General features: G+C 38.6%; 1 pseudogene; it reads left to right on the forward strand.

Annotated features, from left to right (window-relative positions):
• The window catches only part of LOC122362006, an 87,789-nt pseudogene that overhangs the window by 53,792 nt on the left and 9,129 nt on the right, over positions 1–24,868 (forward strand).

The following is a 24,868-nucleotide window of genomic DNA, read 5'->3' on the forward strand; positions in this document are numbered from 1 at the left end:
ACGGCCCAGATCAGTTTATTTGTTTGCATAAACCAGACACTGTGGCTGTATTAATATTGCTGCCTGTGTTTTAACATGTAGCTCCGTGCCTAGAGTTGTTACACACCCTCCGCCAACTGTTATCAGACAGCACACAAGCAACAGGAGCATTACAGCGAGCCAGCCGTTTCTCTCCTGCTGACATTTGCCATTCATTCACATTCACATCAGCATGAGTTTTCTTTTCTGTGGTTCTTTTTATGTCTCTCCCATGCACCTTTTCAATTTCTCTGCCTTCCTCCTTTGTTAGCTTGTTGTTCTCTTGTAAAGAACGAATAAAAGCAATCATGCCTTGAATGACGGAAGGTCAAATTGAGTGTGTTCATAAAACACTGGACTTTGAACTGCATGGTCAATATTCAGTTGAAAATAAGGGAGTGAAGCAGCTGCTCATCGTATGTCTGCTCGAGGTAGAGAAATTTCAGTCAGCCCCGCTTTTATAACATCATCTTAAATTACTGGAAAGAAATTGAGAAAAATATATACAGAGTATGCTTCCTTTTTTACCACTAGGTGAATTTAAGTTATTATTATTGTTGTTGTTGTTGTTTTTATCATCATCATCATCATCATCATCATCACCCTACACCACTGTTCCAAAGTTTGTGGACATTATGACGTTTTGTATTATTATTTATTCTATGTTTTAAATAAATACTTTAAAAGAAAATATTCAAATATATATATTTTTACTGTCACTGTTTCAAATACTGTTCTTCTGAACCTTCAGTTCGTGAAATAATCATCAAAATGTATTAGTTTCCATGAAAATGTTAAGCAGCACGACTGTTTTCAACAGATAAGAATTGTTCGTTTTATTACTTTTCTTCTCGTGACAATGTGGTTATTATTATTTTTGTTATGCATATATGTGATGAACAGCATGTCTCTCGGTGATACGGTAACTGTCACAAAAAAAAAAAACCATGAAGACAAATACTCGCATATGTATCACCACATGGTAAAAATAAAGGTAATAAGGTAAAAATGTGTCCTGACAGATGTTTCTTTTATAGACAGTTTTGTTACTTACATCGGCGACAGTCTTACAATTTAATTTAAACCATATTGCAGTTCTTAATAATGTTACCGTTGTTGCTCACAAGAAAGGAGTATCAATTAAGCATAACTGAACATCGGAAATGACAACATTTGTTTTTTTTTAATTGCAGAGGAAAGGCCAGACTGTTCCAAGGCGAGATGTGAGGTGCAGTTTTCTCCACGCTGCCCAGAAGACTCTATATTGATCGAGGGCTATGCTCCACCAGGTGAATGTTGCCCCCTGCCCAGCCGCTGCGTGTGTAGCCCAGCTGGGTGTCTGAGGAAAGTTTGCCAGCCCGGGCACCTCAACATCCTGGTTTCCAAGAGCTCAGGCAAACCTGGCGAGTGTTGTGACCTCTACGAATGCAAACCAGGTAATACATTTCAATATGTTGTGACTTGATTCCATCGTCACGCGGTGCACCGTGTAGGTCAACTAGCTTACGGCAACCAGACCGGTATAAACCAGTCTGCGCTAGCAGGGTATAAACAAATAGTTCTCCAAAAAAATAGAAAAGGATAGTGTATGGTGTAAAAGTTCTTCTAAGAGCTTCAACTTTTATGTTCTACCTGATCTCATGGCATGAACACACCTGGGTGCACTTTTTAGCGAGACACAAAATATGTACCAACAACTACATTTCACTGCAGTTTCTGAAAGAAATGAACACTTGAGGCAGTAAAACTCTCACACATTTTATTCCTTTGCACAAAAATGTACAGAATTTTGACTAATACAGCGTATTTTTTGCACAATTGCTTGAAGAATATTATGCGATTTTGAAATAATATTAATATGCTGGGAGATTTAAAATCGAATGCTTTTGAATGTTAGCATCACACATATGCAGCTTCATATCTATGGGTTTTCATAAACAGTAGGTTTGTTTGGTAGCTCACGGAGTACAGTAATGTACATGAGAGACAAGGAGCTCTGATCTGAATCCCATGTAACTACAGTTCGACAAAACAGATAAAAATCTATATAAAAGGTAGTTGAAATTCCACAGTTGCATCAACAAATGACTTTTTATATCAGTTTTGAATTTGGTAACGCTATCGAGTAGGTTTAGGATTGTATTTGGTGTAGGGCATATTTCCAACATGGTGGAGCATTAACAAAACGCACCTATATCAGCGTAATAAAAAATGTGCAAGGGTTCACATATTGAACCTGTGTTTTAGTGCCACTCAATGGACATTTCTCTATGAAACTGTGGCAAAAGTGCACAGGCACGTCATTTTATGATACCAGGTTATTTATATTTAATGAAAAACAAACTACATACATGTTTGGAACATGAGGTGTTAGTATATGATGACCAAATTTCCATTTGAGGGTGAAATATCTCTCTATGTTGGTTTTTCTGAAATAAAAAGCATGCAGCCTAAACTTTTCTTGCAATATCAAATTCTTTTCCTGCTACAGCAACGGATGGAATGTTGTGGAGTCTTGGGAATCCAAGCCAGGAACCGGCTACAGTGATAGATTTGAATTCTTTGCAGGTTATCTCAAGATGCTGTCATAGTACCTTAATTTTTATATATCTTCTTCGTGTCATGCTGTATTTTGCTGCAATATGGCAGCCTTGAGCAGAGATAGGCACTTGGCTTCAACATGACATAAAAAACAACAGTAATTCATTTCCCAATACACTAAAGAGCGCGATTTTCGTGATTTGGGAGTTTGCCAAAGCCTTTGAGACATGCCAAATCCATGGGCTGTTGAAAATACATGAGTGGTTCTGCTTCCAGAGACAGTTTGGTAGATGGGACACAAATGCTTTGGGTTTGATTTTGTAAGACAGTTTTCTAAAACTCTAGCAAAATTTACATGAAAAAAAAAAAAAGTTTGAATAATGCTGTCAAACGATTAATCACGATCAATCACATCCAAAATATTTTTTTTGTTTACATATTGTATGTATGTGTACTGTGAATATTTATTTTATTTATAGAAATGCAAGTTTGTATTTCAAATATTCATTTTATTATTATATATTTATATATAATCACATACGTAAATATAGACACATTTTCTAAATGTATATTGAATGTGTATGCATAATGAATATACACAAAACACAGACACATATTATGCAAAAAAGTTTATTTTGAATGCGATTAATCGCAATTAGTCATTTGATAAATTTCATCAGTTCACATTGTTCATATTATGTAACTGAAAGATAGTCATAACTGACCTCTGAAACTGTTTGATAATGTTAACCGACTGCAATTTATTACACAATATTTGACATTAAACCTACGTTATAAAAGACTTAAGCACTGTAAACAGCATGTGCTGAAGTTTATGGTGTGATATAACAGGTAAATCGTTTGCTTGGATGAGAGTTTGATGAAGTGTTTTAATTATAGGCTTTGATGTGAAGTGCTAAATGTTTCATGTTTTGTTTTGTGTTCAGTGTTCAGTGTAGACTGCAGCACAGTAGAGTGTCCACCGGTGAAGCCTGTCCAGTGTCCGGCAGACAGCTATGAGACTCAGGTCAGACTGACAGCAGATGGCTGCTGCACCCTTCCTACCAGGTTAGTCTCACACTCAAAACGTTACACACGTCTCATAATCAATTCAGGTTAGCGTTATGTCTATTTGCAAATTAGGTACGCTTGTTATATCTATCACCCACAGTGTTCAAGATAGAAGTTATCTGTTTGCCGGTTTAACTCCCACAGTCCCAGTTACACTATTACATCGGTGTCATGCTCGCGCGTATGATTAGATGTTACACCTGTGTAACTCTCGTAATCCCAGGTACACTATTACACCAAACTCAAATCATATCCGCATTTTTGTTCGGACCAACAAGACTAACAAGTGGGCGGGCAATACGCTAATGTTTCGTGACGATGTTTTGAGAGTCGATAACTTTATACACAATCAGATTTAAAACTGTGCAGAATGTTTTCATTCGGTTAGAGCTGTGTTACACACTGCAAGAAAGGTCATTTTCAACAATCCCTAAGAGGGGCACTTACTAACAAACTGCGTGTGTAGCATTACAAACAAATAACTGCACTTGAAGCTTTAGTAAAAGTGCCCCAAATATTATAACGAAGAGGAACTATATGTTTACACGTGAAATACTGGAGGGGATGTTGGATGGACGTTGGATGTAATGACGCGTGCCATGAATCAATCTGTGCACTATAACATGTAAAATTGGAACATTCTAAAAGCATATTTATGTAAATACCTGAACCATAATATTATCTTATTTATAATAAAATAATGTAAACATGGTCGCCAAGTTACACGGTTTCATGCTCACAGGTATGTTTGACGTTACACCTGTTACACACTTACGAATCCCATTTACATTGTTACAGACAATGTAGATGTTACATGTTTCGTGTAGACATTACTCTTGCTACGGTATAGGATAGCTATACACCTGTCTCATGCCAGTAATCCAGGTTAGAGCAAAACGATTGCCCAAAGAACATTATTTTTCACCATTTTAGCCTCGGTTCTCAAATCCCAGTGTGTCTCGGAGTATTAATATTGTATTATTTCAGCACTGAAAGTTAATAACTTCAGAGTGACAGAAGAGAGTGTTTTGTTGTTATGAATTAGGTATGACAGGCCCCCCGCCAGCATCTCTCTCTCTCTCTCTCTCTCTCTCTCTCTCTCAATTTCCCTGTTTCTCTCCCTCTCTTCCACTCAGATGCGAGTGTTTGCCTGGCCTCTGCACCTTCCCACAGTGCTCAGCGGGGACTTCCCCACAGGTCGTGTCCCGTGGCGATGGAACACCTGGGAGGTGCTGCGATGTGTTCGAGTGTGTCAACGGTAGGTTCTGTTTTCTGTGTGTCTTAATTAGTGTTTATGTGTAGGTGTTTTGGGAAGGTCGTCTAGTCAGTGGGCAGAACCCTGTCGCTGCTGCCATAGTGACCGGCCATTAGCTAAAACAGAACATTACCCAAAACACACTACAGAAAATACATACTTTTATTACATCTGTACTCTCTCTTTTAAAAAAATCAATTTGCAGTGTTTTTAATGTTAATTGGATGGAATTTTAATTCATTTTACATTTAATGGCTTTAATAAACCCCAAAAAGGCATAGCTTATTATTGTTCCCTAAATTACTCTTTCTGTGTCTCTGCAAGGCAGAATGTCGGCTGAGTATTGTAGTTAGAGCTACATTAACAGCAATTTCCTGATCATTGCAGAAAACAGCATGAATGAATTATATTGCTATACATTTGTATATTTAAGATTTTATGCCTTCTTATACTTGTATTTTGAAGTTAATATATTTGATACTTTTATTGTATTTTTTTATTTATACATGATGGTGATACTTTTCTTCATTTTTGAATTCTTAAAGTTAGGTCGATTTTTTTTTACCAAATAGAGAGGACGAACACTCAAAAGGCAGAAGCACAGTGTGATAAACACATTTATTTAAAATGTGACATCTTGTGTAGAAATGGTGGTAACAAAAAGAAGCCTAGGCTACCATTGCAGTTTAAGCATATGTTTGTGTGTGTGAGAAGTGGGGAAGGAAATTGGAAAATCTTAACAAGAGACACTCAAATGAGCATATGTTAGAAAATGCATTTTGTACATACACTGTTATTCAGACAGGACATCTGTGGTTTCCCACATTTTAAAAGCACATATACAGTGTATATATATATATATATATATATATATATATATATATAGGGCTAGCAATATATCACATAAAATATTTATGCGCTAGGCAATCTCATCAGTAAATTTATCTCTTTGATTAGCGGTAAATTTCGAGATGAGCATGAATATATCCTGCAATATATTGGCCAAACCTATATATACACATATATACATACAAAATACGTTATTATTCATAAGTGACATCTGCGGTTACCCACTTTTTGAAGGCACTTGTGCTTCTTATGCACAACCATGCACAAACGCTACACAGTGCTCCCTAACTAATAAAACCTGCACTGAGAATTGGGACAGAAAAAGAGAGCTTAACCCCACAGTACCTGTGGGCAGAGCTGTGTGCAGGTGGTGGAGAACTCTTTCAGATGAAGAGAACGCAGGCGACAGGTGGACAAAAGCCACAGGAAATCAGCACCAAATCAAAGCTGGAAAGATTCAGCGAGCACCAGGCCGTATGTCGCGCATTGGGCCTATTCCATATTCGTGGATAGACAACCGCCGAGAGGAAGACAACAGAATCAGGGCTCCATCCAAACGCAAAGCCTCAAGAGTGGTGCTCTGAATAAAGGGACCCATGAAAACAATCCCACTTGCCCTCTAGTTGTTTATTTCCTTCCCGCTTCACCTAGGCCTAGGGCACACAATACATGAAAGACGTAGCAGAAAAGTGAAGCAAAGAGAGCGCGACCCAAGGACTTGCTTTTCCATATTCGTCACCTTCCTTTCAAGCACGTATGTATATAAACAAGCTAGCATAAATAGCGGTGTGGTGTGAGGTGCCAGGTTGCGTGTCGTCTTCACAGCGGGCGGCGAAATTAGCCTGAGGCTGATTTGAGAACAAAGCGCTGAGGCCGGAGAGCTGCGCGGGGAGCATCAAAGCTCCGAACAGAAATACAGGCTAATTGAACATCTGGCCACCGGTGGCTGTGTACAGTGTAGAGGCCGATCTCATATTCCATAGCTGAGGGGGGTGGGGGAGAACATGAAGGAGTGACGAAAAGAGAAGATGAACTCATCCCCTTGGATGGACAGAAACTGATTAATATTCAAAAGATATCACACGGACGTCATTAGATGAGTGACCTTCTCGAGACTGTCGTGGCATGAACAAATTGGCACAACAGATGAATACGCTGCAGATGCGAGAAAACCACAGACGGTCTTTTTCTGTGGAGCAAAAACACATGATTTGGATTAGTATATCAGTACTTTTTTGGAATGGTAGTGAACGGAGACTAAAGCTTTGTATCTTAAAAATAATCCAAATAACCATAAAAGTAGGATAAATAATGATATGAGAGACGAGTTTGGAATAACCTTTTAGAGTGAGTAAATCATGACAGATCTTGCATTTTTTTGGGCCAAATATTCCTTTCGGTTGTAATTCACCTGATAATCTTCCATTAGTTGAAGGATCACTGTACCGAGTGAGGTTTATGAACAAATGATTCGAATTAATCATGTGAATCTTGTGAGCTGGATTAACTGACGTACTGTATTGAAAAGATCCAACTCAAAAGAACACCATAATATACTCATGAATGTGTCAAAAGAGAGCATTTTAGTGAATAATTAGATTTCTCTGGCCTGTTTCTTCTGGCAAAGCTAGTGTATGACTTCAGAAGCCTTAAAATATACTCCACAAGTCATATTAACCACCATTTTGGGCGTTACAGCCCAAGTCCTCATTTAATTTCATTATTTTGTAATGAGTGTGCAGAACATTCTTCAGAATTTCTCTTTTTGTGCTCCACTAAAGAAGTCAAGTTATACAGGACCGGAATGACATGAGGGTAAATAGATAATGACAGAATATTCATTTTGGGTCGGACTATCCCTTTAATTTGATTTACATAATGCTGGGCTGCTGGAAACTGTCTCTATGAATCTTTAATTGGAAGAAGGATCCAGCATCTTTCACTTCTGTCCTCTGTAACGTGTGATAAGATTTATTCAATGCGGCATGCCTTAATGAGGATTTGAGGCTTATTAAATTCAGTTTATATTGTGTTTATTTGAAGTTTTTCCCTGTAGATTTGTCACGTTGGCACCTCATGGAAATGTTGCAAGCTGGTCATTAGCTGGTCCAAGATGGTCTAAATTAGTCTTGTGTAGCCAGATGTTTTACTGTCTGCATAAACTCGGGACCAGGTTGCAGCTTATTCTGACAAAGAAACAAACAAACGTGTCTGTTTAGATGGAAGGAGTCCAAGTGACGGACATGTAAATTAACCAACTACAATGACACGCTGAGGCAAAATGCTTCTTGTTGTTAATTACATAAAACATTTTAGTAAATAAATACTTTTTTGTGATTTTATTTCAATTAATCACAAACATAACAAATTGTATTTGTAAACTTTTTATAAATAATCCTCAAACTATATCTTATAACAACAAAGTACGTTTTACATAATACTTTTTTAATGGCATCTCTTTAACCAAATATATAATATTGAGCTGATCTGGATACATAGTATAAGATATAATAAGTCATTAAAGAAATTTATAGCTAACATTTTAAACATTTTATTAGAACTAAAGTGTAAACTGTCAACCTACTTTTACATAGTTTTGGTCCCCGTTCGTTATTATTCCTAAAACCGGCTTAATCTTTATTTTTTCAGCTGGGCGGTGTAAATACAAGAAACGTTATCTATACAGAGAATCAAAACTTTGAAGTTTTGAAGATGAATATTTGAGTAGATCATCCATGCCATTTCTGAACGAATTCACGGCTTGATGAGTCTAGAAACAGCAGATGTCAGACAGTCAGAATGCCATCTTTCTGTGCCAGCCGTTCGCTCGCTCACTTTCTCCCCAAGGCGTCCGCATACACTTCCAAAGGCAAGTGTTTGGGATGGCAACAGAGTGAGCATTCTCAGACCGTGTTTGCGCACCACATTTCTCTCTCAGACAGTGATGTCACCCTTTTGGGGAGAAGATAAGAAGAAGGACTGATTAGCAAGTGTATGTGCGCATCTAATCTAGAACATTCCCACCCTGAGCTAATCGCAACTTTCCCAAAAATTTCAAAACGTGAGGTAACTCTGACCACACCAAGGAATTTCAGTTTTATGCATCTGGTAATGTACCAAATGTGTTGCTAAAGATACCTTTTTTTTGCGCTCCTCCGCTGTGTTTCGCGTTAGGTTTGTTTTCAATTTTAATTCGCGGCTTTTTTCACTTGCCACATAGAAGCTTGCATCAAAATCAAAGTGAATATGTGAACATTTTGTTTGACAAAACAGCAGCCACCCTGCCGCATTTGTGCATGGTAGATTTGCTTTGTCATTAGTGATATTTTTAGTCCCGTAATTATCTTTGTGCATCTTCACACATGAACTGGCGCACCTGTCAGTCCCCATTCATACAGCCCCACTGCTACGAGCCCCATCATTACGTTAATGTTTACCCAGAGAGCAGTTGTCATGGAGAAGGGCATGATTGGCGCTTTGCGCGAGCTGTTCAACCTAGGGATAGAAGGGCGATGTAATAGAGGTTACTAGTGCCGCTTTCAATCCTCTTCTCAGCATCGAGAAGCTTGATTGTGTTGTCGACGCTTAAGCGGTTAGCATTAGGATTAGCTCTGTAAACAGTAGCATGTTGTTCAGCCTCAAATGACGTATGGAAGAACAATACGTGCTCTTTCAGAGGACAAGCGTGGATTAGGACACGTCACTCTAAAGGAAATGCTTAAACGGCTGTTCATTCTTTCGAGAGATTATAAGCCTTGAAATCACATTTTTACCAAGCTCAGCCAGTAAATGACATAACATTTCAGTTTAACCACTAGCATAAACATAACACCATGGCCCACCGAGAAGCACGGACTTCTCTTTTTCTCTTTTCAGAGAAAGCGTTGTCGGAAGAGGAAAGTGATTTTAAGGTAGGGCTCGAATAGGAGTCACCGAGGGGCCATTCAAATAACGCGTGCACTGTGAAGCCCTACGATGATTGACGGGCCCGTAGGCACTATGCTCTCCTTTTATACTCTGCTCTTATTTATGTCTGCTCCGACACAGCGGCCGCTATCTTTCACTGATAAAAAATGGGAAAACATGCACACAAAGGCGCCGTCTTTTTTGTTTTGTTTTGTTTCTCGACAACTTAGCCTTGATTTGCAGGTGTTGTGCGGTTGTAGTGATTTGCATGTCCAGAGCAGTGGCGGGTCTTGGCAGCACAAGGCGCAACTGTGGAGCGGCACGTTATCACATTATTTAGTCTGCCTCTCAGCAGCTGCAGCCAAAACAAGCTAGCCTGCAGCATGAGGGAGGGCTGAAAAACACCGGGAGGCAGCTCCTGTTGGGCTCTAGGACAGGAAGGGAAAAGAAATGCTGGAATAAGTCCTTTTAGAGAGTCGTTCTCCTAACTAACACAGAAAAAAGCATCTCAAGCATCTGAGAGGAAGATAACCACAATCTCCTCAGCCTTCAAAATCTATTTCTTCTTCATGGTGCAGATTCTTTTCTGCCTTTCTCCCCTTAACCTTGCATCTGAAGGTGTCTAAGCCCCCACTATAAAGTAGGTGACAAGCAGTATGTGAAATAAACATTCTGTCCCCAATTCACAGTATTACTAAAGCGGTTCACTCTTAAAAATAAAGATTCGAATAAAAACCTTTATTATGTATTGACTATTTCCATTCCGCAAAAGGTTCTTTATAAAGGTACTTGGATAGCCTATTACTTCATACCACACATTCATACTATATGACATACTTCATTCAGTGTCTATTCTATTCAAACACTACGCCATTTCTGACAAACTTTAGATGTTTGTTGGATTTTGAAATTGTATAGATATGCCATGCTGCTGTTAGTTGCCGTCAAATCAAGTATAGAACTTACTACTGCCAGTACATACACAGAAACAGTTAAGGCATGCTGCTGCAGAAGCATCATATAAAATGGCCTGTAGCAGATCTATACAGGTGGAGCTGAGGAAGCTGGAGGATTCGAGGAAGTTGCTCTACTAAATTCTAACCAACTATTTAAATGTAAAGCAGCAAGCTTTAACCAATCACCTTGTGCAAAGTAGTTTAACAGAAAAGTATTTGTTACAAGCTACTACAGGTACACACACACACACAAATCTGATTATTGAAATCAATCTGAAAATTTGCTTTCAAATTAGTGTATTGATGATACCACACCTGATGGTTTTCTATACAAAAACCATTAAAAATTACAAAGGTATCCTATTAAAAGATGTCAGCAACGAAAAATGTCAACAGCCCCAACTCTCAAAATAGATCACAGACAGATTGGCTAGTTTTCTGGCCAAAGAGCTTGGGCCACCCTCTTGACTCTTGTTTTGCCTGTTTGCAGAGCCACAGGCAGTCACAGATACAGGCATGATTGCTCAAGATCCCTATTTCGTTGATATCAATCAGGTAGTAAGGCAGTGTAGAATTCCAAAATACAGCACTTTTTGCTCAAAAGGACAGAAGGGAACAGTTTTGGTTGCGTGAAACCTGAACTAACAATAAAAATGGACTTCAGGGAAAATATAAAGGCTACTACAGTATACAATATGGCTCCTTTAAAGACCCTATGAGACTCGGTTTGTGGTGCCTGGATGAAGTTTCACGGCCGTGATTCTTCTGCTATATTACGTTTAGCGCACAGTGGTCCGTGTTTAACCATGACCTCAAGCGGAGGCATCTGAACAAGTACAAGTTTGCGACTGGAGATGGGAGATTATGTAAATCTTCCACGTTAAGGTTAGCAGCTTTTGAACGGCAATAGATGTTGTTATTTTAGGTTGCACTTCAGTGCTCTTTTCAGGAACTGTGAGAGTAAGATGTGGAGGTGTTTTAATCTCCAGATGGAGAATTTCATTACTGCCTCTTCACAATCCTGTCAAACTCTTAGAGTTAAATATAAATGGTCTCTTTTCCCTCCTGCTTCGGATGGCCTTTGTGTAATAAGAAAGACTCTGTGTGTATGTGTGTGCGATTCTATATCTTTGCCATGAGAGCACAGGTAGTAGCCGTTCTTAATTTGTACTCCTACAGATGTGTGGAGGGTTGGGCAGTCATATAGATTACATAGTTGACTTCTGTCACTTACCTCATCTCCTACAGACTGCTAGTGCCGTCATACACTCTAACAATTCAGGTGGGGCCAGTTAACAGCTGTTGGCCTCAAGGCCTCAGAGGGGAGGGGACCTGTTGGATCGGTCTTGAGGCAGAGAAAACTAGGCTTTGGCGTCTCAGGGTAGTGTTTCCATGGTTACCATTCTCTTCCACTAATTTACACAGAGGTGTGGTGTTTCAAGACGAGAGAAAGACTCTCCTCCACTCCGTATTTTGTATTAGATGATGCTTGTACGTGATCCTGTAAATTATAGAATCATCATCAAGATGGAATCTTTAGACTTTTAGATGTCCTGCACTGATTTTTAGAGGAAAATCTAAGGAATTCTATAAAATAAATAAAAAAATACAAATTCATGGTGCATGCTGAAAAATAAGAGTGCCGACAATAAAGCAAAAAAACATGGTTGTTGGTATGTCATGTGGTGTTACTTTCAAGCAAAAATGTTTACATTTTTTTCTAACACATGATTATTTTTATTAATTAGGAAGTATCTCAAATTTAGCAATTGATAATACATTCATCATAAAACAATATGATTTAGTTGCTTGTGTGTATTCATATTTAATATATGAACAAATGGAAATTAAAATAAACACAATTTTCTTCGCATACCATGTACAGATGCCTTCTAGACTAAACAGGTTGTACCCATGGCCTCTGTTTGAAATTGTGCAAATAGCACATAATCAAATAGCACAATAATAAAATGTAAAATAGCATTGCATAGTCTTCACTGTATAAATTATGAGTGTACTCATACTCAGTTGAGTTCCTTCACTTCTTGTGCTTGAATACCTTAATTTTTTTTATGTTTAAATTGGCAAGGCTGCAAACGTGCAGTTGATAAGCTTTTTGCGACGCGCAGCAGTGGCCCATCAATTGTCCTAAATGTCTTTTTATGCTGATCTCGCCAGTCAGTGGAAATCACAGGATGCCCCCCCACAGCCCTGAAGCTTTATAATCGGCATAATCTTTCACCCCACTAGTAACAGGCCTCAGGCTGGAAGTGTAACGCACCAGTGTAAAATGTGCTAAGACTCAAATCCTCAGACTTGAACAGAATAAAAGAAACTGCCAAGTCAAGTTTTTGTACCTTTTCATAGTTCATTTAAAGGTGTTGCGGAGAGAGGAAAAAAAAGAGAAATATTCACACACCTTTGACACACATAGTTTCACAAGAGAAGACAGTAGTGTGAATTTAAAGGTGTTTTAAGGTGTTTTTGTGTAATATATAATTTAATGTCAGTCCAAGAACCTTGGGGACTTTTTTTCTCAGTACACTGTGACTCTAATTTTAACAGTAAAAACTGTGAAAATGCTAGAATAAAAACCTGTTAGATGGCTACTTGAAAGTTCCTTTAAAAGTTCTTTTGTTTGAACTTTTCTTATCAGTTATGTTTGTTAGGGTTGTATGTTACATGTAATGTTGTTATTTATTTACATCTTAAATCTTAATTTCAGTCTCACCATGATAGTGTTTAGTTATTGTGAATGACAATGTGCACCTTCTGTGTTATTTAAAAGCTACTTGTGATTCGCTTTCATGTAACTTTTTCATCTCTATATTTGAAAGGTACAAAACAAATTTTGTTTGAATACATTGGTATATTAACATTATATCAGTTAATGAAATTACAGTATCTAACTGTACATTTAAGTTAAAACTGTAAAACCTAAAATGTTACTTATGGTCGAATTTCGGCAACCACAAAAACAACTTTTTTTTTGTTTTGTTTTTGTTTTTGTTTTTGTTTTTGTTTTTATGCAGGTTTTTTTACAGTGTATCATTAATCTTTGTGTTTCTGAAGGTGCCAAAAATGACTTGAGAAAAACTGGTGCAGAACTGCAGATGCTAGAGCCTCCATCTGTTATTAAACTAACTGATATATCTGTGTTATTTTTGTTTTGTTGTTCGAGCTAATGCACCTCCTTCACCCTTCAATTCAGTCTGTCAGAACACAACAGTTTAGAACTTGGGGATATGAGCCACACTCCATGCAAGAAAACAATGGCCATCTCCAAGAAGTTCCTTCAAAAAGTTTACTGAGACTTTGAATCAGCATTTTCATTCCTGACAGAGTCGTTATAGGATTACAGCCCTGGGAGGAAATTTTGAATATTAAACAGAATTCATTCAAGCTCGTTCTCCCTACACGACACCCAATCCCTAATGCCAGAGGATTCCGGAATAAGTCCAAGTCAAAGACTTTTCCATAAAACTATGAAGGAATTTGCTGCACTTGTATAATCCTTTGTGATGGGTAAAGCCCAAATCAAGGCAGCCAGTGGGTTGAGAAATGGAGCCACCAGCTCAAGCCTGACAAACTTTGCATATTTGTTCAACAACCAGCTTGTCCTACTGTGGTGAGAGAGGGATAAACCAAGCTCTCGGTGAGCCTCTGCCAGCTGTTTGCACACCAGCACTTATGGCTTGCCCTTCAAAAATGGGAATGCAGCAGGTTCTCCTTTTACCGTTTCTCTGCAGGGTTTCGTCTTCTGTGAGGTCATAACAGCCAGCAAAACAAGTGGGGGCGAGCTCGCTATCTGCTCTCCTACAAATCTTTCACGACATTCAGACGGCTTGGGTCAGGCTTTATCTTGAAAACTTATGAGATGCAGCAGGGGTTTTAAGCAGCCATTTTACATAAACACTGAGATTCAGTGCGACAAAATAAAGAAATAGGTACCTTCTTCTAGCATGTCAGAGTCACCCCTATAAGACCCAACACTGAGTCTTAACCGTGATGGCCGCATGTGTCATTTTTAACAAATGAGATCCATTTGTGTGAGTCCATTGCATTGAACATCTGGGAAGTTCAAGATACTGATTCAGTTTTTCACCTCTGCCACAACACGTCACCTGACTGTGGCTGCACCATTGTGCCAATAAGATGAAGCTCATTAATCATTAAGATAAATGAAAAGGGTCATTTCACTTGATACAAAAAGCATGGGTGTACTTTCAAATGACGTCTTCCCACAAAATAAGCGCATGAGGGAAGTGTGTTCATATATCGTTGCAATCTCAAAGCAAAGTGTACTGTATATAAACAGCTGTATTACTCTTTCCACCACCCAAGCACTATTTATTTCTATAATTAGGTCCAGAGGGGTGTTTCAGAGCTTGAGTCAAGTCTCAAGCGTGAGCCCCTTAATTGCAGAGATCAAGCCAATCCCATTTACCCTTTTTACTTGCATAGAATGTATGAATGTGAATATAAGCATTTAGATTTTTTTGATGATATTGTTTGTAAACCTTAGTTAATTGGGTAGGGAATATGTAGGATAAGGGGAAACTGGGTAGGGAATGGGCAGGATAGAATGGTTAATTAAGATGGGAGTGGGAAAAATAATATTGGGTGGGGGGTGTTGGTTGAGGGAAAGGGAGTTTAGGTAGAACAGGTTAGCATCGGATCCCAACCATCAGAATTGTTTGGGACTCGATAGCGTAGTGAGCAGTGTTGTGGGAAACTATTTACAAACTGTTGCCAGATTTATAAGGTACTTATAATGTAAAGTAGTTTAAGGGATAGTTAGTTCATTCAAAAAATGTATTTCTCATTTTCATGTTGTTTAAAAAAAAAAGTTTCCTTTTATTTCTTGGCACAAAATAATGTGGATCCTTAATTATGATTAATTTTGCACTGATAAATATCTAAATGTGCAAAGATTAAAACAATTGTAGAGTGTGTTGTAGTTGTGTTTGTTTTTGAATTCAGTTATTCATTGAAATTGTTCATTGAAATGATCATTTATTAAATGATTAAAATAAAATAACCAGTTTACTGTTTGCAAATATATTCGCAAACAGGAAAACAAAAGTAGTCTTTGTCCCCAATTAACTGTTCACAAGAGAATTATTGTTAAATAATTTTTAACTGATTAATTGTTTGCAGAGAATTATTATTGAATATTTTTATTTATTTATTTTTGCAACTGGTTCATTTGCATTAGCATTAGCATCAACTGTTATATACATATACAGCAGGTAAAATAAGCGTTGAATGTGTCAGCATTTTTTAGGATATATATTTATAAAGGTCCTGCTGACATTATCTTTTCACCGGATGTAACAACCCAAATAATCCATACATACACAGAAAACAAAACAAAAAAATAAAGTTATGCATAATAAAACAAAAATAACACAGGGAAAAGTATTGAACACATGAAGAGGTGCAAAAGCCGTGAAAAGCCAAGACGCCAGCAGAAATATATCAGTAATTAGAAAGCAATCCTGCGCCCTGTCAGAGGAAATAATATTAGCTGTTTCAGTCCCAACATGATGGAAGATGAAACAAGGTGGACATTTCAGCAAGACAATGTTCCAAAAACACAGCCAAGGAAACTTTCAGTTGGTTTCAGAGAAAGAAAATAAAGCTGCTAGAATGGCCCAGCCAATCAGCTGACTTGAATCCAATAGAAAATAAGAACTAAAGATCAGGCTTCATAGAAGAAGCCCATAGATCCTTCAACATTTGACGACTGTTTATGTGGAAGAATGTGGAAGTATTAACTACATTTCAGTAGTGCAATATGCAACTTCCGAACATGAGAATAAGATACTGAATGTGATATTTTAAACTATGTTCAAAAACGTATTTGATCCTTATTCTTATTTGGACCTGCTTCAAAAGGTGTGTAGACAATATTGATGTATTGCTCTTGCTAATTAGTAATTTGTTATAATCTCTTCACCATCTTGGATTTCTCACTAAAAGCTAATGACCTCTTGATAACCTACAATTCCTCAGCTAATTGCCCAGATAGCACACATCTGATGCCTTCTGTTCCTGAAAGTGTGTGACAAACAATTAAACCTGATATAGTTTATTAATAACAGATCTGAATCCTTCTGCTCATCCTTCTGGCGTACTATATCATTAAGATCATACAACACAGACGATACCTGTTAGCACAAGACACTTGACATATTCCACTCATAGAGAGCTCTCCTCTAATAAATATCTTTTAGCATCCAATTCCTTTACAGCTGTCTAATGGCAGGGGGTTATTTTTTTATTACTTTTTTAAGTTTTTTTTCTTTTGTGCATTGATTTTTAAGCAGCTCCTTCCAATTAGTTGCCGCTCTCAGAAGCGGTAGCAGTCACCCAGAGGAGAGTGACAGACCCAGGCTGATGGAACAAAAAAAAAAAAGCTTTGATTAGAAAACTGAGCAAATTCACACAGTCCTCTGTGAAGCCTGTCTAGTGTGACAACCTCACAGTTGCCACACCAGATTATTAGGTAATTCACTGAGCCTGTACTAATTGACAAAATTATTCACTGGAATTAAAAACGCTGTGCACCACATTTGGCTGATCTTTCAATAGTTAAGCGTGCAGAGATCAATTCCCACTTGGCTCTGGGTGCTTTTGTTGGTTCAGGTTTCTAATAATTCCCCTCTTAATGGAATTCTTTGATAATCTGGCACTCGTTCGCTTGATAGGATGTTCCAAGGCCTCTTGTTTGTCGTAGACAGGCTGATCAGAGGTGTTTTCAAGGACGTGTTTGCCGTCATTCAACTGACAGCCGACCACAGACACCTTCCCTGAATCAAACATGTCTTGCTATAGAAACCAAACAATTACTAAAAAAAAAAAAAAAAAAAGTAAAAATCAGATTTTTTCCCCCCAAATTGTTCGATAATATTGAAATGTATATGTTTATTTCAATTATAAACTAAAACTAATCGTTTATCTCCTAATTTAATATAAGAAGAGAGACCTATGCGCGATTTTTAATCGCAATAATTTTCTTTAAGCCGTTTTGGAGCAAAATGCAGCCTGGTGTCATGTACACAAGTGTAGGCATTGTAATGCATGAGCTGAAAGGGAATTTGGTACCTAAGGTTGCCATGGCGACCGGTGAGCATCAATTCCACAGCTATCTGAAACTCGGCTGCTAAAAGCTCTCTTGGACACAAATGCACACCGTTTAGGTCCTGCGTACCCCACAACTAACTATTCTTCTCGGCCCTGTCATCAAGACCCTATTTGTTTTGTTGTGCTGTCAGTCATATATCCGACAACCTCTAATGCACTGCATCCGGATTACTGTGTTTTGCAGAGACAAAGCCGCCTGCACTTTCAACGGAGTGGAGTACCATGACGGGACATGTTCAGGATGGACGCCTGCCGCTTCTGCCGTTGTCAGGGTGGGGTGTCCGTGTGCTTCACCGCCCAGTGCGGCGTCCTCCACTGCGAAGCGCTACTACGTCCCTGACGGAGAGTGTTGTCCTGTCTGCGAAGGTCAGAAAGAGAAAATATTCCCGTTCCTCATAAACTGCTCGTCAAGAGCGTATAGCGAGGCATATGTGCACCTTTCTCCGAATGATATCAAGCTGTCTTTAGCGTTAGCCTTGTGCCTTAGGGCCTGCTTTGCATTTGCTGTTGATGCTCTGCCTGTAATTGAGGTGATTTTTGTGAATTTTAATGAATAGTGTCATCCAGGTCCAAAGCTGGATTCTAAAGCAATTATGGCGTGACTAGTTTTTTACCTTTTACGAAGATATTGTGCGCTTTTGCGTTCGTGATATGGAAGATTCTGTCAATTGGACATTAAATTTGCAGGATGAATCTTTTCGTTCTCCCAATTCAGGAGCATACAGGGCTAATTAGTTCGGGGAAACTGTTCATTGTTTTATTTTGTAGACAACCTGTAATAGGCTGCCAGGGAGCATGTAATTTCGAATGCTATGCTTCTCTTGTGGGTACGTGTTGTTGTCCAATACATTACTGCTTGGAATTACCTTGCTACATTTTCCGCTCATGTTATATTTATCAGATTGTGGTCATGTTGAAATTAGTTTGCGAATGATTTTGCTGTTATGTAGTTAATTAAAGTGAAACTCCCTAACTCCCCTGTAGCCGTCCTCCTGAGAGTTTTACTGCCGTGAATTAAACAAATGAAATCGGGCAACTAAACTTAGACGGCTCACAGTAAATGCAAGACTGTATGACTCCAAACGCTGACTCATATGCAGTCTTGGCTTATAGAGGAGGTAAATCATTTTAATCAACCACTTAGAACAGTGCTTCCCAACCTTTTTGGGCCACAAGATTCAAAGGCTCTGTGACATTCAAGATGTACTGGATACAGTTTTTTAAGACTTCAGCATTACTAAAAATAGTTCATTTTTTTCATATGCAGTTGTAGAAGTTATACTTTAATCAATGAATACAGTTTTCGAGAAGATGAATAGAAACAGGGTCAGAATGCTCTCAGATTTCATTAAAAATATCTTAGTCTTATTAGGTCTAGGGGGTTTGAGTGTAAGTAATTAATGACAGAATTTTCTTTTTAAGGTGAACTATTCCTTAAACTATGAAATATTGTTGTATTTTCTTTACACTTATTGCAATTTCTGTTTTGTTTTGTTTTATATTCAAATTTTTTAAGTCATTTTTCAGGCCCCCGCCTAGTGGGCCCCAGTTTGCAGTTGACAACCACCAATTTGAGGTCTCATTAGTGAAATTTCACAGTCAAAAAAAGTACACAGCTCACACCGAAGTCACTTTTAAACCTAGCAGCTTTCCATGGGCAGTGTGGCAAATTTGCATGATCAGCTTGAACCCAAAGGAAAAATCCTATATTGAGAAAACAGCATGAAAATTCTGAAAACAATAAATGTGATTACACCTTTAAAAATAATACTTTGCTGTTTAGGATTGATTTCTTGTCTCATTGTTGGTGTGTAGACCCTGACCGTAACACTGACCCTAAAAAAAAGAATACAATACAAAACAATAAAGCTCAGACAGTGTAAATAACCAAAATATATAAACTGAACACGAACAGAAACTTTCCAGAATCTCTTTGCATAGGACATCATCATCTTGTCCAAACTTGTCCCAGCTTATCATTAAATGGTCCAAGCTGGTCATCACCTAGTATATGCTGAGTATTAGCTAGTCCAGACTACTATTTATTTAGTTAGTCCAAACTGGTCCCAGCTGGCCATTAGCTGGTCCAAATCAGTCATTAGATGATCTAAATTGGCCTTTAGCTGGTCCAAGCTGGTCATTAGCTTGTGCGAACTTGTAGACCATCCAGAACCAGCAACAAACCACTCATCAGCTGATCTGCTATGTTCTAAAACAGCTTAAACAGCCTTTTTTCAGCAGGGTGCGTTTTGCAAGATGTCAGTACTGATGTGTGGCAACTATCATCATCTTGTCTTTCTGTTCTCTTATCTTCTTCCATATAGACCCCATCTACCCAGTGCTCAATTTAGCCGGCTGCTATGTGAATGGGCAGATCCTGGCTCACGGAGACCACTGGCGTGAGGACGACTGTACCTTCTGCCAGTGTGTGAGTGGAGAGGCCCGCTGTGTAGCAGCTGCCTGCGGCCACAGCTGTCTCAATCCTGTCACTGTGCCCGGAGAGTGCTGTCCTGTGTGTGAGGGTAAGAACAGATGCACTTTATGGATGCGGGATGGAATTGATTTGGGTTGAGTGTATTATTCTCAGACATAAAACACACTCTGTGCCAGCACATGAAGACAGATAATTATAGTTATACGTTGTTATGAAATGTGTCCAATCACAATCATGATGTAGTAATTAGTATGCATTGCAATCTCGGCATTGCATAAATGCCACTATAGCCAGTATAAACGAACTTCTTCCATTGACTGCTTCTGGATCAACTACTTGCTGAGGAAGATGACTTGTTGATTCACTCTACACTCACATGCTGTTATTTTTTTGATACAAGTAGGCATTTTATAATAATCTTTAAGGATCCATTCTGATATGATGACAGTTTGTAGTGACTAAATCTGGTAGTCCATACACAGGCCTGTACCCTTGCGCAAACCTTTTTTTTTTGAAGTCACGCTCACGTCACATAATTACCGTAATTACCAGCTAACAACCCAGGCATTCTACTCGAACCTCTGACTTATTTGTTTCCATGACAATGCTCTTAATGGCAAAATGAATCTCTGTATTTAGAGTAATCAGTAGACAAAATCACAATACAACAAGAAACAGTCATTAAGCAAATGCTGTATTACCAAATTAGTTTTTTAGGAGGATATTAGACATTAGTCATCCGAATCTGTGTTAAATACAACTACATTGTATATATTTTATTTTCAGATTATTCTTGCGTTATTAAGGCATTAACATTAGTCAGTTATAGGAATTATTAAACAGAAAGAATAAAAGAATATATCTACTGTTTACTGGTGAAGCCATCTCTTTCCTGTGACGTTGCAGCAGTCAAATAGGAGCTTTCAGAAAATGTTAGTTGACAACATGGTAATTACAAGTCCTACAAGACCGTAAATGCTTTTTACAAGACATAGAAACTTGTAATTATCGTAATTGAGACTGGTGGGAGCGACCTCAAAAATTCATTATCACAAATTAATCTTCTTTTCTTTTTTTCAGTAAAAAGAACTTAGATATTTCATCTATTTTAAACAATATTTTATATAATAAGAATTATTTTTATTTTTATTATATAATATATAATAATAATAGTTATTTCAATATTTTACAAAAAATAAATTACTTTTTTTTTTTCACTACATACTACAAACTACAATAATGTGGCTATGAGCGAAGTTTGAAAAAGTTACTATTAAAAATGGATTACAATATTCTTGTTACTACATAAAAAGTTACTTATTGTGTTATGTAGTTACTTTTATGAGGAGTAGTGAATTACTTTTGCCTTATTTTTTTTTTTATCTGGGCTTGGTATGCTTATGTGTTTTTTACTAACAAAACTAAAAATTTATATTTTGGTAACAGTAAAGACCTTTCAGACCAAAAGTCCAAATTAATAAACCTAAGGCTTACTCAAACACAGGCATTGAGAGCCTTGCTATTTGCTAGGCCATTCTGTGTGTTCACTAGTGTCAGGTGGTTTCTATCAGATTTTGGCTCCTTTCAATGAGATTAAATTTTTTAGACACCAAACCTGCTAGATTTAAATCAACACAGCCAGCGAAGGATCTAACGCAACCTTTTTTTGAACGAACGCACCTTTTTTTAAACAACCAAACCGTGTCTGTTCTGGAAGTACAGACGTTCTCCTCGTTGATAGCCGAAGAGCAGATCCAGCAAGAGCTTGATGGAGCAACAAACAAAACGACATGTGAATAATCCCATCTCTCTAAAGCAGTACTAAGCAGTACAGAGTCAACAGCGCTAACCGAGTGTCCCATTCCTCATTTACAGTTTCAGATAGGTGTTCACAGCGTGTACTTTGACAGATCTGAGGACAGCCCCACAGGAGACTTCTACCTGATAGTCAAAGCGGTATAACATCAAAAAAGCGAGGAATCATAAGATGGCCACAAGAGCTTAGGGTGCCGTTTGGGAACGGGCCTAAATATGCATTTATTTGCCTACAAAGTGATGAGGACATCACTGTGATTTCTTTGAAACAAGCCACCATCAGACTAAAATAACCTGGAATTCTCAAGGCTAGCATCTATGTGTGTGAGCAAGCGCTTTCTTTTTCCATTTCCTCCCAGTGTTCTCTTGCACACAGTGTGTTTTTGAGTTCCAATTCCAGTCACATACTGTATGTGTGAATAATCTACTAGACTGAGAGCAATGCAGGCAGTTGCTTACCTGGATCCCCCAGCAACCCACTTCCAGCACAGCCCAAACATCTCCATCGCCTCACACGTATCTCAGGTCTGTCGTGTTGTGTCTCCTTTACTGTCATGCAACACTGCAGCGAAACCATTCCTGTGGATTTCCCTCCATTAGATCTTGCTCCCTACCCTCACCAGCATATCATATCCCGCCTGCCAGTGTATTTTTCATACTACTCATAGTTCTGTAGCGGTTACCCCTGGGACTTCCACTCCCACTGCAGCTGGCTAGGTTTTCCCCTCGGTGTTTGTTGCGCGTGAGAGCTTCGCATCGTTTTGTATCTCATCATAATCTTTGATTAAGCACCATGAGGTACGGCGGTGCACCTCGGTATGCAGGAGTGCGGGTCGGTTCGCCGGGGCGTGGACTACATTTTTGTCGAGAGGGTTTCTAAAGGTTATTTCACACATGGGAAGAAGCGAGCGAGTGATAGATGAGTGGCAGGTATGTCGGATAATGAATTTCTCCGGGGATTGACTGTGTGTGTAGACCAATGACATCATCCTTTGGAAAAGAGCTGGAGAATATAGATTTTTCTCACGTCGCTGTTTGCCGTGTAGATTTTCGAATCAAAAAAGCTACATGACTTTTTTTTTTTCCCTTCGCCTGTTGCTTGTAGTCTTGGGATCGGCGGGAATGGAAAGCTTGTTCGGAGTGATTAACAATATTATCAGGCCATACTAAATGCCAGACTGACAATATGTGTGGAGGAGGTTATGAAAAATCGTACTAAACAACCACGGCTTTCTTGTGGCTGTGGGGGCGAGGCTCCAGCAACTGTCGTGGTGGTTATGATCAATGCTGTTCCAGTGGAATTGAGTCACACCGGGGGTAATAGGATTCCTGTCTGTCTCATCTACCCTCTGCACCTTCACCCTCCTTCCAATTAAAGATCCAAGCAAATGAAGCATCCTTCTCTTGCTCTGGCTCAGTATATTGAGAGAAAACAACGCCTGCAGTGCTTCATCTCATAGTGGTGCTTGATAATAGTGAAGGCAAGCATTACTATTACTGTGGCTGACACTCAGGGTTAGGGATGTCAACAAATGTGCTACAGACATGAGTGATGCCTCAAATTGTGTTGCATGTTGAGAAGCAGATTCTAGGCAGAATGACCTGCATGTGGTGTATGATAAATCTTTCAAAACGAATCCTAAAGACTTTTTCATTGAGTTTTAGTGATTTTAAGCTCATATAATGGTCATATAATGATACGCAGTTGGATAATATGAATAAATGTATATTTGTGCAGCAGGATGAAATATGTCTCAAACGAGACAAGTGTAGTGTTCCAACTACACAGAAAATGTTGACACTTTAAAGTAAAATTGTGTATTTCAAATACAGTTTTAGCTTAATATTGAGATTTTATACGGTTAGCATCAGTCGAGTTTTAACACGTACATAAAAAACTATTAATAGTTAATGTTTGTTGCTATTTAGCCACTTAGCAACTGCTTGACAGTACCTTATCATTGTAGCACTGAGTTTTGCGAGGCTGTGTCAAACTAAACTGCATGCTGTGCATCTGAATCGGGGTGTAAAATGTCTGATTGGTGGCCCGTAAGACTTGAGGTTGTTTGAGCTAGTTGAAGTGGTGAGAGAAAGGAGAAGAGATCAGTACCACGAACAGAGAGTGACAGCAGCTTGTCTGCAGACCTGCACAGAGCAGCAAGCTCACATTCACCCCTTTTCAATTAATCTTTCATACGCCTTTCGGCCTGTGAAGCAATTAGAGGTTTAGATGGGTCTGCCTGACCGTGGAGAGCACTCACTTCAGTACTGAGGTGAAGTGAGGGGGTAGTGCACTATGGCTTTCCATACAAAGTTCTATACACACAATACCTCCGCTGCATCGCAAACCACATCTCAAATACAGAGCTCTCTCTTTATTTGATTCTCTCTCTCTCGCTCTTTCTCCGGGCGGTGCAGAGGTAGATCAAAGGCACTGTGTGTGCCTGCTCATCATCACGGACTGCAGTGAAAGGTTAAGCACAGATAGACTACATGAATGTGAAAATATTCAAACGCTTTCGAAATCCTCTCACTGTGACGGCAAGGTGACTAACCGCTTAGTGCTTCATATGAATTCATTATCCGCATTTTGCTAGTCGACTGGTGTAGCTTAGCAGTTAAAGGGATAGTCATTGTCATTCTTAAAATGATATGAAATATTACTTCCCCTTGGGCCGGTTGCACTAGTTAAAGCTGCGCGTAAGCCCTACTCTAGGTTTTGCAGTGTCCATAAATATTTACACCTGTTGCACCAACTAAAACTGTGATCATGCGCAGCTAGCCCAGCGTAGACAATGCGCGTCCTTGCTGAAAGGACTTATAGCTGCAATGACTAAAACTACTATTATAAAACTGAATTGTTCAAGACAATAA

The sequence above is a fragment of the Puntigrus tetrazona genome, chromosome 17 (assembly GCF_018831695.1).
Source record: "Puntigrus tetrazona isolate hp1 chromosome 17, ASM1883169v1, whole genome shotgun sequence".
Lineage (NCBI taxonomy): Eukaryota > Metazoa > Chordata > Actinopteri > Cypriniformes > Cyprinidae > Puntigrus > Puntigrus tetrazona.